General features: G+C 39.7%; 1 long non-coding RNA gene across 1 annotated transcript; it reads right to left on the reverse strand.

Annotated features, from left to right (window-relative positions):
• Positions 1-4,748: 4,748 nt before the first annotated feature.
• On the reverse strand, positions 4,749-8,023 carry LOC121715591. The gene is made up of 3 exons (XR_006033637.1): positions 7,763-8,023; positions 5,661-5,775; positions 4,749-4,973 (listed from the first exon to the last, which is right to left on the reverse strand). It is a non-coding gene; the product is annotated as an uncharacterized LOC121715591 (long non-coding RNA).
• Positions 8,024-8,316: the final 293 nt, after the last annotated feature.

The following is an 8,316-nucleotide window of genomic DNA, read 5'->3' on the forward strand; positions in this document are numbered from 1 at the left end:
CACAGTAGACATATGTACGCATGCATGCACATGCACAAACACACATACGCAGGCAAACACACAAGCACGCACATACACACACACACACACACCCACAAACATAAACATAAATTTGTACACGCACACATGCACATAATTCAAGAATTTTTCCCGTCATCTACTCCCTGAATTTTTGGTCATTGATACCCGGGACACCGAACCACCGGGGTACATGAAATTTGGTGGGTATGTAGCCCCACTAGACTTTTACGGAAAAATTTCATTTCGTCCCCGGGGACCACCACCGCCCCCCCCCGGGCTGGGCCCCCCGAACCGCAAAAAAAAAAAAGTTTTTCCTAAATAACTACCTGAACCGTGGCACTGAGGATGAAGAATCTTTTATGGTATGTTGGTCTCAAGGGCCCACATCAACCTGGCTCATAATCACTCATTTGTGATTTGCACCCCCACCCCCCGGTAAAAAATGCAATATTATTCTGCTTTAATTGCCCCTATCTTCAGTTAAGATGTTCAGAACTGCACCAAATGTTATGTGTATGATTGACCTGGCATTCTCTGGGGGTATGCCAAGTTTCGTAGAATTTCATCCATGGGGGGGTCTAAAAAAATTAGGTTATGTGTACATTTAGTGACTGTACACCCATTGGCCTGTAAATGGCGGTGCACACATATACACATGCACACACACAGGCACCCACATACTATCGGTATTAGAACGGCCGATACATAATTACAAATTCAGTAGGATTAAAAGAAAGCCAAAATAAATATTCATCATCATCATGGCTGCATTTTCAGTGTTGGCGATAAGTAGTCGTTTGTCCACTAGATGGCGCATCGTTGCAGTGAGACGTAATTTTGTTGGAAGTTAAAAGTGGGTTGGAAAAAACAATGGACGCTTCCTACAAGGACTGTAATTTACCGCAGCGGACATCTAATAAGGATAGGACGATGTTCACATGAAGTGTAATTCCCATTTCTTCTTGAAGCCAAAATAAATCTGAGGATGTTTATCGGACATGCTTGGTTTTTACTGCAGGTACGTTAATCTTGTAATATCAATAAGGACCTAGGTAATGTTACCGTTAGCGTTAGTTGAGTGATGGAGGCATTTGATTGATTGCATTTGTAGAAAACTATAAATGCGGTTATACCAAGCAAATTGATAGCAGCACTGTAATTGTATCTTTCGACTGTCATTTATTGCACGTGCTACAAAATCATTCTGTGCAATGGAAGATTTACCAACGTTACACCGGTCTGATACAGTTTTGCCTATACATGCGTGAGACTGAGACGCCTGTTTATTTTGTTTAAAGTGCGTGCATGGTGTGAGAGGGGAATCGATGTGCTTTGATTACAGCTTGGTAGTTGTAGTCTTGTGAAATTAAAAAGCACGTGTGTGTGAAGTATCCAAACAATGACACCTTCATTTCATTATGGCTGCTTTAGCAACACACCTTAAGCTACTGTGTAGTGGGTCCCATCTAGAAGTGGCTACTTCATTCGCGCTTTCCTTGACTCATGGAGCTGCTTGAATGTTATTACAATTTTTCGCCACGATATGGCAGTTTAAGTCCGCTTGATACTGTAAGGCGTAAGCCATTGGTTTCCAAAGGAGATTTTATTTGTGTCGCCAGCATAGCCTATTGACAATTTATGTTGTAAATAGGCCTACCTTATAATCCTACCTGTAGCTTAGGGAAGCTAACAGCTTTCTATTAGGATCTAGTTTGTTAGTTACCGTTTTGTCATAACTCCCTGATGCATTTTTGCATTTAGAATAGCCAGAGCGTGTATATCTCAATCGGAAAATTAAACAATATCGGGTGCCTATGGACTAGGCTGGGTGAACCCAGCCTGATCTGCCCGCTATTTATTTTTTGATTTCTTAAAAGATTGAGCTTGGTCTGATGAAAGCCAGACTAGCCATGGACCTCAGTTACACAATGCAAGGGAACATGAATCAGCCTATATTTGCACGAACAATAACGGACAAAAGCTCTTCAACTTTGGCCCGTTAAAATGTGTATGAACAGTCTAGCGACGCATTTCATCAAGGCCCATTTGGACATGTCAGTTATTTGCACCACTGGTTAGATGTAAAACAGCATTTCGTTTCAGACTAGGCTACTGTTACTTAATTTGTGCTTTAACAATAACGTTTCAGACTACTGTTACTTAATTTGTGCATTGACAATAAAGTATTAGGCCTACATGAACTAAAGATGACTAAAATCTTATGTAGAAGAAGAAACATTCACAAAAAATCCATCCATCCAAAAATGACCTTTGTTTTTGATAGCTGTTGAAAACGGCATGGAACTGACAGAGATGTTTTTGTTTATAAATACACAAAAAATAAATAAATAAATAAATAAATAAATAACATTATGCTGATACCTTTTGCTTTTCCCAAATACAATGTAGCCTACAGGTGTAAGTGACCTTTCATCAATCCAGTTGCAATGGATGAACTGTGATGAACTGCCCTACTTGTGATTGTTTAGAGATTTTAAAGGTTTTATAACAATGCTACATCTTCTTTGGCTATTCTACAATCTATTCACCTTTTCAGCACCAGTAGGGTACTTTCTGTGCAGCCGCACACACACACTCAGGCATGCCAAACAAGCATACACAAAAGTTTCAAGAGTGGGGGATGGAGTAAAATATGGAGACAAATTGAAGTGTGATTTATTTTCGCGGAACGGATGTACAGGACTGAGCGGCGGTCATATTTTGTACCGCTATACGGTACATCTAGTTGTTTTGGATTTTGCACCAAGCAAACACCTCGTAATATTATAGCATAGCCTATTATTATAGCACCTCGTAATATTATAGCATGGCATAGCGCAAGCTAGGCCTACTTTTAAAACCATCACAACATCGCCACACTAGCCCTATATGTTACAAAAAAACAAAAACACAATGTCGCGCATATCGAGACGTATAACGAGACGTCGATATGCGGTTTTGGATCGGTGCCAATATCATACTTCATTTAAATATCCTTAGACAACAGACCCGTGAACTGAACAATGAACTGAATAATGCCTTAGGCTAGATAAAATGTAGCCTACAAATATGTATGCTGCCAGTTGTGCCGCTTAAATAAATAAATACAATAATAAATAAAACAAGACTCTCCGTGAACTGAATAATGACTTACATAAAATGTAGCCTACAACGATATGCCGCCAGTTGTGCCGCTCGTTGGCCGTCAAGTGATTCAAGACATGCGTGGTACAGATATTACAAAGAAATCGTTACGTCTTCTACTACGTAATTATGCGCATGCGCAGAACGGATCTGGCAGGCGGTACGGATCGTGTACTGACAGGGGGTATGGGCGGCGCCATCTTGGAAAACCTTGGGAAATCCTAACCCCGCCCACCTCCTGAGCAAGCTGGTGAACCCGCCTCGTCGTCAGCCGAGCAGCCTCAGCTAAGCTATCTGTAACGTTAACGTTAGGCCTACAAGATGGACTGGCACAGACGTTGCTGTAACATAATTTGCTGGTAAGTTTGATCTGCTAACGTGAAGTTCATGTATGTTTCTTAATGCCATGTTCAGACACTTTTTAATTTTGTATGCTGAAAGGTATTCGGGTGAACGGTTGAAAAGTTGAGAATGAAGAGTTGAGTTTGCAGATTCTAACGTTAGCTTCTAGGTAGCTAAAATAAACTAACGTTAGCCATCCCTCCTTTGCTGAAGTTACGGTAAAATAACGTAGAGTAATTTAGCAGTTTAGCGTTACAGGTTCAGCAACTCATACTGACAAAAATGTATCTTTGCCTTTATTGTTTTGTGATTAACGTTAGCATCTCATATCCTCAGTGGCAGCCATCATTGTAACGTTAATTAATTTACGATAACATCAGCCAGCTCGCTGTATTCTGTCAACGTGTGGTGTGAATTGATAACAAAATAGTAGTAGGGTATTAGTTAACTTGTACATCATGAATTCATTTTGATTAACTCTTAATATCACGTTTTGAAATCGCTATATTGCTCTAAAGTTGTCAGTGGTAGCTTGGTCTAAAATGACATTGAAATTTCTCATCGGTGGCCATTTCACGATCCAGCGTTCATGTTCTGTTAGCTTGCCTTATTTCCCCTTCTTGTCAGGCTATTATCAAAACGTTATCCAGTTACAGTGTCCGGTGTTTGGCATAACAATGCCAATATTAGTGTAGTTTGTCACTGAAGACCCATTTCAAATCGCACAATAGTACTACAGCATTGTACAATAACTGTACTTTTGTTGATTACAACAAGTAGTGTTGGTTTGCATTTTTGTATTATCTTGTAAGATATATAGGTACTAATGAAAAGTTTACCTTTCTATTTTGGCAGTTCGCCATGGGGAGGAGGCGGCAAGGAGGTCCATGGGCTCTAACCTTGGACTAGAGGTCCAGGTGAAGTGGTTTGGCTGGGGTGTGGTGATACTGAACCCATTGAGACTATACAGTACATTTCACTTTATGTCTATTGATGGACTGTTACACCTACCCTTTACTTATGCCAAACCCATTTCTGTTCTTTAAATATCAGAAAGCAAACTTACTGTTGATGGCACTGAACTTGCACTTGGAAATGTTTATGGAACTTTTCTGAACTGTGAATTACATTAAAACTCATGCCAAACCAATTTGCCTGTGCTTTCAAAAACATTTATACAAATCTGTCAGCTTCAGTCAGTAGGTTGAATTGAAGACCCAGATGCAGAAGTAAAGGTGATTTTTTACTTGTATATCTTGAGCATTACAGGTAACCACTGAATTTGTGAAACTAAAATAACAAAAACTAATATGTACTAAGCTAGTACATAGTCAATACATATTAGATCACTTTGAAGACACAGATGCAAATGCTGTAAATAAAGGTGAACAAAGTCCTTGAAATCAGAAGCTGCCACTGCTCAATGACTTCTGCCCCATCTGGTAGGATTTCAAAATGTTCCAGATCTGAAAACAGAAATATTGGTATATGTCACATCCTTGAACTTACTGTAAACTATGAACAAGTGCTCACAAATTAAGCTAAAAAATATATTTTTTATGTGGCAATCATAGACTGTGGAGGCAATATATGACCACAATGAAGTAAGATTTGCAGACTCACTCCCAGTATTTATAATGAACATGAAACTCACAGAACACTTAGCTGAATGGGGACAGGACACCCATATTCAACTATTGCACATGCCCTGTTTATGCGGGCAATAAGCAAAAACAAATGTGGTGTATTTAAAGTAATGTAGAATAAATATTTCTTGTATTTTTGTGTTTTCAGTGAAACAGTGTAAGCTCATATCTACACCCTATTGAGGTAGTTATTAACAGTTAGGCCAAGGTCCAGTCAAACAGTAGCCAGCCACTGGTGCCATATTGTTTAATTATGCAATCTGTATCCAACCAAAACCTGCTAATTTGAAGGCATAATACAACTACTTTCCGTGTGTGACTTATCAAAAGATGCTAATGATAAATTATTTTGATAGTTATTGCACAGATGTGCCCTGGACTGCTCAAAATAAAAGGCCACTCTAGATGTCTGAAATGCATTCATGTTTGTTCAGTATATGGTAACGATGTCTGGAATATACAACCAGTAGGTTGCTCCAATTAAATGTATGAAAAATGTCAAAGTACCATGGAATCAGTGCTGAAGTGATGCTTCTGAGTGTCGACTGCACAGACGAGAATTGAAGTTAGGAGTCCAAAGCCCTCTCCAGCACCCAGCCTGTCTGGATTACCTACAGGGAAACTTTGCATAGACAAGAAGTGTTCGTTCAAATTTGTGTTTAACAAATAAATGGCATCAATAAGAGTTTCAAACGTTAGTTATCGCTTGTTATCACAGCTCCATGTTCAAAGTATAAGGTCAATGGTTCATAGCGGTTCACAATTTTGCCTCAGCTAGCCGACAACAAGCCTTTTAATGCTTCGGCTGAAGTTTTTTTTTTATATCTTAAACGTGACAACCCAAAGACTGTATAAATTGTCAATGGACTAAGCATTCCCACAGAGCGTTACAAAAGGTTTTTTGACGAGAACATGCTTTGTTGCCCCAGTATGTTTGTGAACTAACGTTAAAGGTGCGATTTGTAGGATTGTTACCGAACGTTCTGCAGACCAAAATCAAAACACTGGTGAACGTTCTCAAGACTACCAGACGCGAGCCTCTTCTGGGTTGCCAGATGTAATTAAGACTTAGCTAACGTTAGTTGACCTGCAGCTGCTTTAACGTTTCTCCAACCATGACCTAGCTACACATTACGGAAATAGTGAAAACAAAAAATACCTCTCTAACCAACGTAACATATTTAGCTCAAGTTAGCGATGCAGATAAAGTTTAGCCTAGGCTACCTGTTGTGGAGAAATATGGCCAGCTCTGCTTCAGACTTGATATTCTTCGTTTGACAAAGACGTCACCATCTCAGGAAGCTCCTCCGATGTCCACTTAATTTGTTTCTTGTTTAAATTTTGGAAATTTGCCTGCCTCTCGTAGGCGTTCATGACTACAACTGACAGCTGTTGACAGTTGGCCTTTGCTAATTTGGCAACCCAAATAGGAGGACGCGCTAGCCCATTATTAATACGCTATTCTAGAATGAATCGTTCAAAACATAAACGAAAATTCCAAGACATTCCGCCCCATAACTCATTTTTTTTCATGGGTTTTACGGGGTTTTACGGGTTAGAGTAATGTTTTGTTGCCCCAGTATGTTTGTGAACTAACGTTAAAGGTGCGATTTGTAGGATTGTTACCGAACGTTCTGCAGACCAAAATCAAAACACTGGTGAACGTTCTCAAGACTACCAGACGCGAGCCTCTTCTGGGTTGCCAGATGTAATTAAGACTTAGCTAACGTTAGTTGACCTGCAGCTGCTTTAACGTTTCTCCAACCATGACCTAGCTACACATTACGGAAATAGTGAAAACAAAAAATACCTCTCTAACCAACGTAACATATTTAGCTCAAGTTAGCGATGCAGATAAAGTTTAGCCTAGGCTACCTGTTGTGGAGAAATATGGCCAGCTCTGCTTCAGACTTGATATTCTTCGTTTGACAAAGACGTCACCATCTCAGGAAGCTCCTCCGATGTCCACTTAATTTGTTTCTTGTTTAAATTTTGGAAATTTGCCTGCCTCTCGTAGGCGTTCATGACTACAACTGACAGCTGTTGACAGTTGGCCTTTGCTAATTTGGCAACCCAAATAGGAGGACGCGCTAGCCCATTATTAATACGCTATTCTAGAATGAATCGTTCAAAACATAAACGAAAATTCCAAGACATTCCGCCCCGTAACTCATTTTTTTTCATGGGTTTTACGGGGTTTTACGGGTTAGAGTAATGTTGTCAAATAAGCCATTACTTCAATTCATCGTGTTTCCTTACTCTCTGACAACATATGGTGATCATTTTTGGAATGGTTACAGTTTATTTTCCATTATTTCCTACATACTGGACCTTTAACTTTAGAGCTGTCTGTTCATTGACTCACACCTGGCTAGTATGACCAACGTTAAGCTAACTCATAACGGGAGCACAATGGTTTTCACTAATGTTAACTTTATTCAAGTTAACTAAATGTATGTGTGTGCTTCTGCCATTCGGTCATCATTTTCGACATTAACTTATTTGAGGCGATATGACGCTAACGTAGCCAAACGTTAGTGCCCACTCGATGCTAAATAATGCTAACATCTAGTGCTACGTGAAATAGTAGTGGAATGAATGTCACTTACCTGAAAAAACTGGAACGAAGTCTTCTTAAAGTGTCGGTTAGTAGGCTTCAATTAATAGCTTAGCAAACCATTTTATGTCAGCTTTTTGAATAAAGATGTTCAGAAAGGATGTGGTAACTTTGTGTATAATCATGGCTGAGACGTCAAAGTTTCAGGGTTTCCACTCAGCTGGCAACGTCTGCTGCTGTATGCCTCGACGTCAGCCGTCAATCAAGCCGACCACGCCCTTAATTATTCATATATTTTATATCTAAATGTGATCTAAACTAGTGAGTTAGAAAAAAAATCACCCCCCTCACAGTTGTCAGGCACTGGGAAACTACCGAAAAGTACAATAAAAGTCCATGGGACCAGGCTTTAAAAACATGTATTTACGCTGTGAAAACGGACATTTTAACATGGGAGTCTATGGACATTTGCTCGCTTTTGGGACCAGTCCCTAGCGGATTTTCGATGTATTGCAGTTTTTTCGAACTTCCGGGTAGGCTTCATTGTTCAGATTAGAATGTTGCCGCTTGATATAAACCCAGAGTAAACGGTAAACCTGGGATTTC

The sequence above is a fragment of the Alosa sapidissima genome, chromosome 8 (assembly GCF_018492685.1).
Source record: "Alosa sapidissima isolate fAloSap1 chromosome 8, fAloSap1.pri, whole genome shotgun sequence".
Classification (NCBI taxonomy): domain Eukaryota; kingdom Metazoa; phylum Chordata; class Actinopteri; order Clupeiformes; family Clupeidae; genus Alosa; species Alosa sapidissima.